This window comes from Pinus tabuliformis, chromosome 1_2, assembly GCF_031772625.1.
Source record: "Pinus tabuliformis cultivar Carrire ecotype Pingquan chromosome 1_2, CPIR1, whole genome shotgun sequence".
Classification (NCBI taxonomy): Eukaryota; Viridiplantae; Streptophyta; class Pinopsida; order Pinales; family Pinaceae; genus Pinus; species Pinus tabuliformis.
This window is the reverse complement of record NC_142298.1, coordinates 194,568,656-194,583,075: the sequence shown is the minus strand read 5'-3', so window position 1 is coordinate 194,583,075 and position 14,420 is coordinate 194,568,656.

Below are 14,420 nucleotides of genomic sequence, written 5' to 3'. Positions count from 1 at the left end.
GATACTTATCTAGGGAATTAGTATTTATCTGTAGATACTGAATTCTCCAAAACAAATTGGCGACTCTGTTGGGGAAGATCATCCTTCCAAGTATCTTATCCACCTCCTAGGACACGCTTGCGTACCCTACTTGTTTTCATTGCTTGTATTTCAGCCTTGTTTGAGTATTATTTGGTCAAAAATTTGAGGTTAGATGACTCTTGAGTGGCTTCTCAGGAATCAGCGTAGGCTTGGTCAGGGGATAGTGCTCTGTAGAGCACCCTTGAGTGAGAGATAGTGCTCTGTAGTGCAGTTAGGATCTCTTTGACCTACGCTGATCCACCTTAAGGAAAATTCCCACCTTTGGATTAAGTTTTTTACCAAATTTCCTCTATTTGATTTCTTGTTGATTGATCAATGAATTTCATGTCTCAAAAAAAAAGTTTTTATCTCCTTTGCTAGCCCTACTTTGATTTGGTTGATTAATGTTTCTTAAAGGGTTTGTTTGTCATTATCGATCCATAGTCAAATTTAGATTATAGTCGATTAATCTTTGTTAGAAAGAAAGTGTCGTAAAAGTCTTCTTTTCCTTCGAAACAAAATTGTAGTAAAGTATTAGTTCTTGTTAAAGATTGATTGATTGTATGTGCATTAGTTTCCTTTTGTTCATATTCACATTGAGGAAATCGAAAAGAAACACATCCATTTTTCATTGAAAAAGTTAGTGTGTGGTCATAGGAATAGTTCAGGGAAATTGCATTAGATCGTGCTCTTTGCTCTTTGATCGAAAGAAATTTGATTGCTCTATCCCTATTAGCTAAGATTTTCATTTTTAAATTGAATTGAAAGAATGCTTATCATATTAGTTTCATTCTAGGAATTGCAAACATACATCAAATGGTGAACCTTGAAAGGAAAATTGTTAAAAAGATAAACTTAAAATTCATCTGAATTAACCTAATGGAGCATTATCACTTAACGAAAAACATTTAGAGGTCTAGGCTACAAACGTGTTCCGACGTCATAAAACATAGCAGCTGTCACTAACTTGTCTGCAATACATTCCAAGTGTGATACTTCATTCCACGTACGTGAGTATATCGTAGCCCGTCCACAAAACTTCGGGTATATAGGGCGGTGTTATATTATGTAAAGTATATGGGAATGCTCTCACTGTGCGGTTTTGCATTAGACAACGCTAATACAGATTGGGCCTCCATGTACTTTCGGGTATATATGGGAGGGAAACACTAGGTTCCTATCCATCCTTAGGTAACTGAGTCATCCGCCTTATACACTGTGATACACCAAACACAGAATTCGGGGAGATTTCCTGCCCATACTTCTCGGTTCGCCGGGAGGTATTCTGTAGTTCACAATTGCTTGGTAAGCCTTTTGCCTAGATTATCCCTTTTTTTTGTTATGTTACTTTGATTAAAATAAAATTAATTAACCGCGGATAACATCCTCCATGCTCGATCCTTAGTTTGTCTTAGGTTGAGACATATGGTGACAAATCCAGAGTCCACCGATCAAGGAATTCATTTTGATGGGAATCCTAGTGCTTTTCCTCCTTTCGGAAATATGGCTACATTGTCCCTTCTGGGATTTACCATTGGCTTGCCAATATGGTTGTTTTCAACCTCCTTGGTTCAAAATGTCATGATTTCTCCGCAATCGAGTACTCCTCCAACTGGACAAAATCAACCTCCATTTGATCCTAAAGTTAACCCTTTTCCTTCTTCCTTGGTTGTTTCTTCCTCCCATTCTCCCTCTTTGCTTGATGAAAGTATTGGTACTAGTAACCAGGTGGCTAAGAAGAAGAAGAAGAAAAAGAAAATTCAGCAAGGGTTCAACCAAGCAACCATTGCTTTGAATGCAACTTCTGATGAGAAATCGTCCAATAAGCCTCACAAAGTTCAATATCCATGGAAATTTTGTACGGTAGACCATCTTCTTTGAAATTGCCCTGATATTCCTCAGATCTTAGAAGAATGGTCTTCCTGTTTGCATCATCCTGTGTCATCAACTTCTGGAGATCATGCTGGTGACACACCATCAACTAGTGGTATTAAAGTTCATGGAAAGAAGGGTAAAGTTAAGTTTCCCTATAGATTATGTGAAGGGAATCAACCCATTCACCTTTGTCCCTATCTAGATGAAGCCAAAAAGGTGTTGGATAACCATCCTACTTCACCGCAGTGACTTCCATCTGGTTATAGGAGACTATCCTTTCCTTCGCTAGTTGATAAAGTGACTGACCCAAATCAACCATCGGTCAAACCCACTCTCTCTGAATCTGAATCCAATGAGTCTACACCTCACCCATCACAGGTTGAGGTAACAGTTTACCCGATTTCACCTTCAGTTAATCGTACCTTTCTCGTAGAGAGTGAGTATGATACCACTTAGGTTCTTTTTGTTTCTTCAGATTCCAATGACCTTGGGGGCAATCCACCTATTCCATCAAGATAGGAGGAAAATTCTCCCGCTCTCGTAGCTCAAGGGGTTAATTCTCCCTTTTTTCGGTACCCCCTCCAAGTAGTCTGGTCACTTCCTTTCATTGGAATCGACCGACAGGATTTTGTCTTCCTTCTTATGTGCCTTTCCAAATCATAGTACAGGTTTGTAATATGATTGTATCTGGCATTATTATAGATGAAGGTGCATCTGTGAGTATCCTTTCCTCCACTGCTTGGCAAGCGCTCGGTTCGCTGCCACTTGTCCCTGTTACCCAAAACCTGTTGTCTTTTAATAGAGGAACCAGTCAACCATTAGGGATCCTTCTTTAGTTGCCTATTACTTTTGGAGGAAAAATCGTTTATCTGAATGTGATGGTAGTCACAGGCCCTTTAGATTACAATTTACTTGTGCGTGACTATGTTTATGACATGGGAGCTATTGTTTCAACACTTTTTCGAGTGATTTGTTTCCTGCATGAAGGAAAAATTGTCGCCGTTGACCAGCTTTCATTTCCTAGTCCAAATATGGCTTCCAGTCAACCATCTTCGTTTGGTAAAAAATTGCAGGCGTTGTGCGTAGATACACCGCACTGCGCTTTTGAGGCAGGCACTATGCATAGGAGAACTATGCTACACTTTGGTGCTGTGCGTAGGACAGAGTGCCCGAAAATCACCCAAATTTTCCAAAATTTCAAAATTCTTGCTTTCAAAATTGGTGAAATTTCTTTCTAAGGCTGAGGAACAAGTAAGTACATCATTTCCCTTGATTTTTGCTTTCTCATTTGCATTCCATGTTGATAATATCTCAAGCTAGGATTTGTAGCAAAAGTGCCATGGGAAATGCTAGGGTAGAAATGGTCATCACAATTTTTTATCTCCTAAACATGTAAATTGATTTTCTACACCTGCAAACATGTATGATGAGTCATCTTGACCAGTCCATCCACCTCCAAATCAAGTTTAAACACTAGAAAAACAAAACCCTAGCTCATTCCTAGAGTTATTTTGGCAAAATCACATCATAAACCTTCTTGGTCTCACTTACTAGCAGCCACATTTTTTCACCATCTTCTTCACTCATTTCCATCAGTTTCTCAAGGCCATCTCATCTTTCACAGAACACCTCTCATCATTTTGTCAAAATCACTCATATATCACTTCATTTTCATACTCATCTCACATCTATTTCACTTCCTGTTGCTAGGATTTTGTGTCATCATGGAGATTGATTCTTCACCGGAGAGAAATAAACAACACAAAGGAGGGCAGATTCTCAGATATGAACCATCAAATTGCAATCATATCAACTCCTATCCTTTCATCAAACAATGCTTTGAAGATGTTCACTGTTTAGAATTTTGCAAAAGAGTAAGTGAAGTAGGGTTTTATGAACAACTGACAGATGTGGTGGCTACATACTTGAAAGGAGAGACTGTTGTCATTTTTGGTATTGAGTTTAGCTTCTCAATGGCCTCCATCTCACTAGCAATTGGTTTACCAGACAATGGCAAATACTAGTTCAAAGGAATGAATCTAGATCTTGAAAACTACAAGCGCTTCTTAAAGACTCCATACAAAGACACATACTCACTTTATGCCTTTCAAATATTTGCTTGAGAAGTATGCTCCTTTAATGAAGACCATCATGAGGTTCTTTACCTGTGAAGGTAGATTCTCAAGGTTGTATGCATATCACATTCGCCTCTTGATGCACTTCACATCTCAAAAGCCACTCAACATGTGCAATTACTTATTTAGGAGTATTTCAAAAATGTCTAAGAAGATACAGTTGAAGGAAAAAGAGCACTCCCCAAGCCTGTTCCATCATATTACCATCAAAACCATTGTCCTTCATTAGTTGGTAGAGAGGGGTATGGCTTGGGAAGCCTTCTTAGAAACAACTCTAAAATGGCATGAGGAAAATGTAGCGTCTCAGTCCACAAGCGCACCAAAACAAAAAACAGAGATGGTGTCATCTAGCAAACCAACAGAGAAGATTCAGCTACCTAGGCCAGAGGTCACCAAAGTGTATAAGAAAGGGCATAGGCTTGTTTTTTCTTCTCACAAAGAGAAAGGGGCCAAACCTTCATCATCAGCAAAGCATGCATCAACAACAAAGGGTAAGAAGATAGTTGAGCATGAATTAGAGATCATTGATCTAAAAGAAGAAGATGAGTTTTCAATCATGAAGTAGACCATTAGGGACAAGGACTACCAAATCAAGGAGCTGGAAATAAACATGGAAAGAGCCAAGTTCATTATATCATTTCTTGAACAAGAAAACAACCAACTCAAGGCAAAAGAGTTGATCTTAGAAAAGGAAGAAACCAAGTTATTGCAACAGGTTGGAAAAGGTAAGGAGATCATAGAATCAAGTAAGCTTGAAGGGTCAAAAGGTACATGAAAGAGGAAAAGAGCAAGAACCAAAGGTCTCAAGGAAGCTTTGCAAGAGGAACAAAAACAAATATTGCTCAATGAAGACCTTGACCTAGAAGAGAGAATTGCCCTTGAGGTACATCAAGCTAAAGAATATTGGCTCAACAGGGTGAATGAACATTTGGAAAAGCTCCTGGAGAAGGAAAATAGAGATAATCAAATGCTTAGACACCTGGCACATCGTTATCAAGCTCAAAACATGATCTCCAATGTCAAAGTGAAACAGCTCAAAAACAAGCTCGAGGAGACCAAAAAAGAGAAAAAGTATGAGGGAAACTTGGAGATGCTTGCTAAAGAATACATGAAGCTTTAAAAAACTCATTTTTACACCTTCCATCCAATTTTGAGCCAATTCTGAGCATTTTGAGTTTTTTGAGAATTTTTGGTCTAAGTTCAGAAAATTGGCCTTTCCAGAAGTGCAGCGCCTTGGCGCTATGATTTTTCCTGAGTGATCCATTTGAAGAAAATTTTATATTTTTAGAAAGGTATTTGCATCCTCTAAAAACACATTTGCCTATATTTTGCAGAGGTGGCTTAGTTTGGGAGAAAAAAGGCAAAATAGTGGCAAAAAACTAGCATTCTGGACCATTTTTTTATAGGCGTTGTGCTTTTAAAGTGACCTTGGGAGAATGGAGTTTTGAAGGTCTTCCCCTGCTCCAAATTCATAAATTCAAACTGTTTTGGAAACTAGACTTGAAGGGATAGTTGAAGATTCTCTTAGATTTGCATTTTTACCCCTGGAAGGCACCTAAAAATTAGATCAAAGTTGGCGCTGTGCTTCTACATTTTCTGTGTTTTCAAATGTAAAATTTCACTGTGTAAAATTAAAAGTTTTTAGTCAGACTTGGTCAAAGTCAAGATTCTATTTGTAATGACATAAGTTACGAGGCTAGGTAATGTAGGCATGACTAAATTCATATCATAGGTTTTTTTTTATGTTCATTAGGCCTCATAAGAGAAGAAAACTCCTAATCAAACTCTTCATGAGGTGTTTGAGTTACACCTTCTCACTCTCACCTATTGGTTGAGAGAATCTTGGAGTCAGTTCCTCCACCAAGGAAATCGACTCTTCAAGGTGGGAAAGAGGTCTAGGAGAGTCTATAAATACTATTTCACTTCAAGAGAAGAGGGTTGAACGTTTTGTGAAGGAAGGCTTGCATTGTAATTATCTTTCAGCTAATACAGATACAGGTTGCAGCTATTTTCAAGGAACTCTAGCCTAGTGAGTTCATGGTGTTTTTGCTTCACTCTTTTTGTTTTTTCATGGTCTAAACATCTTTACATACATTATATTTCTTCTCTTTATAAATGCCTTGTGATAAAATACTCAGAATTCTTGTTCTTTCAAGCTCTGTTATCTAGGTTTTCATGGTTATATGTTTTGTCTTCTTAAGCTAATGAAATCATTTTTTAATGCTCATTAGTTTCTTCCATTTTATATCCTCTATATTGCACTAACACATACTCCAATTACACCATGGCTTCTAACATCTAGCTCCTTCTTATGCTTGCTCCTATATTCCCACAGCCTAGACCTACTTGTGGCCCCAAACCCTAAGTTCAACAAACCCTTTAAAAACCAATTTTTCACAAACAAATATATATATATATATATATATATATATATATATATATATATATATATATATATATATAGCTTAAGATTCATTTTATTTAAAGTCATATCATTGAATAGAAACTTAGAGAGATCCCTCTCATGCTCAATAGGGCTAGCTACTGAGTTGAAGTGGTTTGAGGTTACCCTTGTCGATTTCCTTTTCAGCCTAGGAGATTGTAAGGACTAACATTTTTGGCACAGTTTCTAGGGAACAATTATTAAATTATCCTCGGTAAAAATATTAAGAGCTTTAAAGAACTGGTTTTGTACCTTTCAGTTTCCAGTATTCGAAAATAGGCTGAATTCATAAATCTCATCAGTTTAGGGTGTATACATTCTGGGTTCCAAAATGCATACCAGGTCAAATCCTGACCCAAATCCACCCTTTATTGTTGAAGACCCTAAAAGACTGCTTAGAAAACATAGACTACCTATCACTAAAAGTGCAGTTCAAAAAATTAAAAGAACAACTTCTCTGCCTAAAAACCTATTTGCCTTTGAGCAAATTCCATTCGAAGAGTAGATAGAATTATCACTTACTAGGTCTAAGTCTGATTCTTGCATCTCTGATACAAAACTAGAACCTTTAAAGGTTGAAATTCACTCTCTTTCTTCAGAATCTTTGTCTGCTAACACAGATCATGAACTGTGGTTACACTTTGATAAGCTTCAAAGCCTTGCTGACCAACTCCAAATCACAACCAGAAAAGCTTTTGTTCAATACCAACTTGAATACTTAGCCACAACTTCATCCTCTTTTACACCTCCAAGCTCATCTACCACATCTCCTAAAACTTCAGTTTCATCATCTTTCTTGCCTCCTACGTTCGTTCCATCCTTTCCTCTACAAACCATTGTGACACCTTCACTTCCTCCAATAGTCATGGCAAGATTTGCGCCTCTTTTACTGCCTGCTCAACTTACTACTTTGCCTTAGAACTATGGTCAAAGACTTCCTTTATTTGATGGAAGTGCAGAAATTACAGCTCAGCAGCATGTTGACAAGTTAATATATTTCATTGACTTAGAAGAAATTGATGAGGAGAATGCTAAAAGGAGGATTATCACTCAGAGTTTCTTAGGAGATGTTAAAAAATGGTTTCGAAGTCTGGCTACAAATTCCATTAACAGTTCTCAAAGACTGATTGAATTTTTTCTAGCTCATTGGCAAGAGAAGAAAAATCCATTACAGATATTGGTTGAATATAATTCAATGAAAAGGAGCCCTAATGAAACAGTTCAAGAATTCACATCAAGATTTAATATAGTGTACAATTCTATACCTGATGATATGAAACCTCCTCCTGGTTTGGCTCTTCTTCATTATCATGATGCTTTCGATCTAGAGATGGCTTATCAGCTCAGAGAAAGAGACCCAACTACTCTTGAAGAAATCTACTCATTAAGAATTGAAAATCAAAGCCAGAGAAGGTGGAAAAGGGAGTTGTTTTTAAAGAAGAACCTGCATCATATTCTGATGCAAAGGTTGACAAACCTGATAAAAAATATGGAAAGGATGATGGATAAAATATCTGTAACTGATCGACAAGATAAACCATCAGTCAGGAATCCTAACTTTCGCGGACAGTAGCAATAGCAATTCATAAATCGACAAAGAGAGTAGCGAAATCAAGATCCTCAAGGTCAAGTGAAGACTCCATTTCAACAAAATTTTACTGAAAGTGAGGAAGAAGATGAAGAGGAGATGGTAGAAGCAAATCAATTCTTTCAAGAAGATGAACTACCTACTTTCCTAACTGAAGAAGATCAGTTTTCTGAAGACTCTTTTATACCAGATAACCAACAATTTGTGCTTGCAAGCAAAGATATGTGGGCTGATAGGACTGAAGAGTACCAAAGAGGATATCAGAATGCCCTCAGTCATCTCCAAAAGCAGTACAATTTGAGAAACAGAAATGTGCTTGTTACTATAATTCAGAAAAGACAAAATTTGCAAAAGGACACACCAAGAAAAGAATCCCCTCCTATAGGCCAGAATAAAGACAAAGCTATTGTCACACAGAATCGGGATAGAACTAATGAAGCTTCCACTAGCAATGTGAGGAAGGACAAAGAAATGCAAACTGAAATCCAAAAGAAGGAAACTCAAGCTAAAGGCCAAACAGAAAGGAAGGACATCGCTTCAAAAGAGGTAGATAAGCAATCTAATCTTTTTAGTTTGGAAAATGAAATTTCTAAATTAAAGATAGCCATTCCCCTCACTGAATTGGTAAGGAATGACAAATACAAATTCTAGATTGCAAAAATGCTTAGGGTTGATCAGATGTTTGATACAGTCAATGTAGCTGATGATGAGTCAGCCATCCTTTTTGTTCCAGCCTTAGAAGGAGCTCCTAAAGATAGTGAAATTCCTCCTTTTTATCTGAGTCTTAAACTTCATGACCTTATCCTTCATAATGCTATGCTAGATTCTAGTGCCTCTCATAATTTGATGCCTAAAGCCCTCATGGATAAACTAGGACTGAGCATCACCCGACCTTACCATGATCTTTATTCTTTTGATTCTAGAAGAGTGAAATGCCTTGGCCTTATTAAAGACTTGGTAGTGTCCTTAGATCAAATCCCAGCCAAAAATGTACTTATGGATGTTGTAGTGGCTGATATTCCCCCTAGGTTTGGCATGTTACTTTCAAGATCTTAGGGAGCAAAATTAAAGGGCACTCTACAGCTTGAATTTTCATATGTCACTATCCCTGTTTTTGGACAGCTCCAAAAATTTTATAGAGAAAAGAAGATGAAATTTATGATCAGTAGTAAAGACAAGCCAGACAATCATCCTATACATGTTGTTCATATTGATCTTGACTTTTTCATTCTGTTTAGTGATATCGATTCTATTGATGAAGAAAGTCAGTTAGTAGAAATTTCAGAAGTTCCTAAACTAATGGGTAGTATACATGAAACTATCACAATAGAAAGTAGAGAGGTCGGTGAGAAACCTAGACAGCCTACAAATGCTATTGAGGCGATTCAAATAATAGTGTAGAAAATAGAAAGTTCTGAGCCAGCCATTCAAGATCCTAAAAATCAAGAAATTCAGATTTAAGAAATTCTTTTTCCAGAAGAAGAAAATGGTCTTTGGACCATGGAGTTTGATGGTGCATCAGGAAGAGAAGGAGCAGGAATTGGTGTTTGGATACTTGGGCCATTACATCAGCCAAACAAAATCCCTCCAAATGTGAGAATGAGTTCTTACAAGCTAGCATTTGAATGTTCGAATAATGAGGTGGAATATGAGGTATTGATTGTTGGCATCAAAATTCTGAAGAAGTTGGGAGCAAAAAAGATTTCTATTTATGGCGACTCTGAGTTAGTGATCAAGCAAGTCAAAGGGGAATACCAGGCCAAACACCCAAGAATGAGAGCTTATTGTAATGTTGTACTTGATATTCTCAAAACTTTTCCAGAATATACATTATCTCTTATTCCTAGAACTTAAAATCTCATAGCCAATTCACTTGCCACTGCAGCCAGTATGGTGAAAATTCCTTTTCATTCTGATCATAAATACTCCATCCATGTTAAGCATCACCAAGCTGTCCCAAATAACATGAGGTTTTGGCAATTATTTGGTGATGATAAGAAAATAAAGAGTTTTTGGCAGTTGGAAGGAGAATTTTAGAATTCTCACATTGATGATGTATACAATCTTGATGATTCCCACACTCATTCAGCTAACACTGAAGTATTACAGCTCAAGGACAACAATATTCCAAGAGGCTTAGTGCCTTTGGAAGACTTATTTGACAAGGATGATATCACCAAGAAGCCCACCATGGTTCCTACTGAAAAAGGAGTAGAAGATGTTAACATTGGCACAACTGAGAATCCTAAATTGGTCAAACTCCAAGTTGCTGCCATCAATTGAAAAAGAGGTAAATAGACTTTATAAGTCTAGAATAATTGTTCCCATTCAGTTTTCTGAATGGATGTCTAATCTAGTACCTGTGAGAAAAAAGACCGGGGAAATTTGTCAATGCATTGATTTCAGAAATATCAATAAGGTGTCCCTGAAAGACAACTATCCCCTGCCTAAGATGAACCACATACTTCAGAAGGTGGTTGGATCTTCTAGAATGTCATTGCTTGATGGATACTCATGGTACAATCAAATTCTGGTACACAAAGATGATTATCTCAAGACAGCCTTCACAATGCCATGGGGTACATTCATGTATGCCAAGATGCATTTTGGGTTGAAGAATGAAGGAGCTACCTTTCAACACGCTATGGATATAGCATTTGCAAATGAAAAATATATATTTCTGGTTATTTATCTTGATGATCTAATAGTATTTTCAAAATCTGATGAAGATCATTTGCATCACTTGTGGATTGGTTTTCAGAAATGCAGAAAATTTAGCATCTCACTTAACCCAAAGAAGAGCTTGTTCGCCATGGAAGAAGGTAAGCTACTAGGACACATCATCTATAAATATGGCATCCACATTGATCCTGCCAGAGCGGAGGCTATTCAACAACTAGACTTCCCTAGGAATAAGAAAGAGATTCAGTCCTTCAATGGGAAAATTAATTTTTTGAGGAGATTTATTCCTAATCTAGCTGAGCACTTGAAAGAAATGACAAATATGTTGAAGAAGGACAGTGAGGTAAAGTGGAATTTAGAGGCTAAGAAATCATTTCATGTGGTAAAGTTTGCATTATCTACTACTCCTATTCTAATTAGCCCAGATTATACCTCAGATTTCATCATTTTTTCTTTTGCTTCTGAGCAGACATTAACAGTAGTCCTAATACAGAAAAAAGATCAAAAAAATGATCTGCTTATAGCATTCTTCAGTCACACTATAAGAGATGCAGCATTGAAATACAATATTATTGAAAAATAGGCATTGGCATTGGTAAAGGCCCTCAAATATTTCAGAGTTTATATTCTACATTCACATACTATTGCTTATGTCCCTACTGCAGTGGTAAAAGAAATTCTTGTACAAACAGACCCAAAAGGCAAAAGAGCAAAATGGTTTGCAACAATGTTAGAATATGGCTTGGAGATAAAACCTACAAAGCTCATCAAAGGACAAGGGTTAGCTAAGCTTATGGAAGAATCAAATTTACATGCACTGGATATTAATTTGATGGCTGCACTATCAGAAGAATCAGAAGAAAAGGACCCTTTCATGCAAGTGTATGATATGTTCATGTCTTCTCCTTGGTACGCCGACATTGTCTATGTCTTGCAGCACTTGAATCCTCCTCCAGAATTTCCTAAAGGTAAAGTTAGATCACTAAAACTCAAAGGTTCAAAATATTGTATTATGGATGGTGTTTTATTTTGGAAAGATCCTGGAGGTGTGTTGCTGAATTTTTTAATAGAGAATGTAAATAAAGATGTAATGAATGATTTTCATAAGGGAGATTGTGGAGGTCATCATTTTTGGAAAAATACTGCAAAAAAGATCTTAAGGGCCAGTTTCTATTGGCCCACCCTCTTTTCTGATATATACAAAGTAGTCATGAGTTGCCATGAGTGTCAGATTTTCAAGGAAAGAGGAAACTTCTGCCATTACCACTACAACCAATTTTGATTTCAGCTCCTTTCTAGCAGTGGGGCCTTGATTTCATTGGTGAAATCCATCCATCATCTTCAGCACAACACAAATGGATATTAACAGCCACCAACTACTTTACAAAGTGGATTGAAGCTATCCCAACTAGGAAAGCTACTGATTCTGTCATCATTCAATTTCTGGAGTCTAATATCTTGTCTAGATTTGGTTGCCCATAGAAAATAATAACAGACAATGTTGTTGCTTTCAAATAAAAAAGAATGGTGGATTTCTGTGCCAAATATCATATTGTGCTAGGACATTCCACTGCATATCATCCACAAGGGAACAACCTGGCTGAATCTTCCAACAAATCTCTAGTCAACATCATCAAGAAGGTCCTGGAGGCAAACAAGAAGAATTGGCATAAAAAACTCATCAATGCTTTGTGGGCAGATAGGGTCAACACCAAAAAGTCAATAGGTATGTCTCCTTTTGAGCTAGTATATGGAGTTGACACAGTATTTCCTTCATCTCTTGTTGTCCCAGTAATGAAAATCCTACAAGAATTGGATAGTGAAACTAATGACATACAAAGGAGAATAAACCAGATGATTCATTTACAGCAGACAAGAGAGGAAGTTTTTCAGAACACATCCAAACTCCAAGAGAAAATCAAAAAGATTTATGATCGCAAAACCAAGGAGGACAATTTCAATTTGGGAGATGTAGTCCTTTGGTGGGATGCTAGAAATTAAGAAAAAGGAAAACATGGTAAGTTGAGAACTTATGGAAGGGACCATACAAAATTTATGCATTCAGAGGAAAGAATGCTTTCTTGTTGGAAGAGATGGATGGAAGAGACCATTCAAGAGGGGTGACCAATGGTAGGCTTCCCAAGCACTACTATGTCTAAAATCCAGAAAAATCATCATCATTGTACATACTGGTGTGTATTTTACTTCTAGGATTTTAGATAACTGTCATTATAGTTTGAAGCCTGAAGCGAAGGCCCTAAGGCTCTTTTAGTCAGTATTGTTTTCATTTTTTCTTAGTGCTTTTGTCAATCAAAAAATTAGTTTTTATGCATGTTGACTCCATTGCCCAATGAATAAGGCTACTTGGTCTACGGTGTTCTTGACACCTCCAATGAGTTGCCACCCCTAGCTAGAGCCAATGTTAGTGTCAGTCTTGTTAGGCTGTCACCTGGATCAAAAAAATTCTTTTACCATGATCTTTTCAAGCTTCTATCATCAAATTTTTCTGCTACTAGGTTTACATAGAAAATTTGGTCATTGCAGGGTCAGTCTGAGATAGAGTCATTGTCTGAAATTTTCACTCATGCTGGTTTCTTGTCATATACCATGAAAATTGGTCAAGTCATCATCATCATTCCATTAGGTCTTAAGTCATCCATTAGGTCATAAGGGTCCTCAAGGTCCACAATTTCCATAAAAAAAGTCAGAAATAAGTCAAACTTGACAAAGAAAATAGTTCAAGAGTTGAAACATGATTCATTCATGTTTTCATTACATCAAACGTTTTAGATGAAGAAAGAACCAGCACTCAGGAGATGCAAAAAGCACATTTGCAAAGGCAAGGTAAAAGCTGCCTTCAGAAAAGTGAAATCAGTTCACAAAAGAAGATTAGTTTCTTTTCTCTTTTTGAAAAAGTGAAGAAACTACCCCTATATAAAATCAAAATGACTCAATACATTTTCATTCATCTCTAATTCACTCTTCATCATCGAGCTCACTCTCTTAAAAAAGAAAAAAATCCATTTCCCTAGGAGAATTTGGTCAAAAATTGCAGGCGTTGTGCGTAGATACACTGCACTACGCTTTTGAGGCAGGCGTTACACGTAGGAGAATTGCATTGTGCTTTGGCACTGTGCGTAGAAGAACTGCGCTGCGCACAGGATAGAGTGCCTGAAAATCACCCAAATTTTCCAAAATTTCAAAATTCTTGCCTTCAAACTTGGTGAAATTGCTTTCTAAGGCTAAGGAACAAGTAAGTACATCATTTCCCTTGATTTTTGCGTTCCCATTTGCATTCCATGTCGATAATATCTCAAGCTAGGGTTTGTAGCAAAAGTGCCATGGGAAATGCTAGGCTAGAAATGGTCATCACAATTTTTTATCTCCTAAACATGTAAATTGACTTTCTACATCTGCACACATGTATGATGAGTCATCTTCACCAGTCCATCCACCTCCAAATCAAGTTTAAACACTAAAAAAACAAAACCTTAGCTCATTCCTAGAGTTATTTTGGAAAAATCACATCATAAACCTTCTTGGTCTCACTGACTAGCAGCCACATTTGTTGACCATCTTCCTCACTCATTTCCATCAATTTCTCAAAGCCATCTCATCTTTCACAAAACCCCTCTCA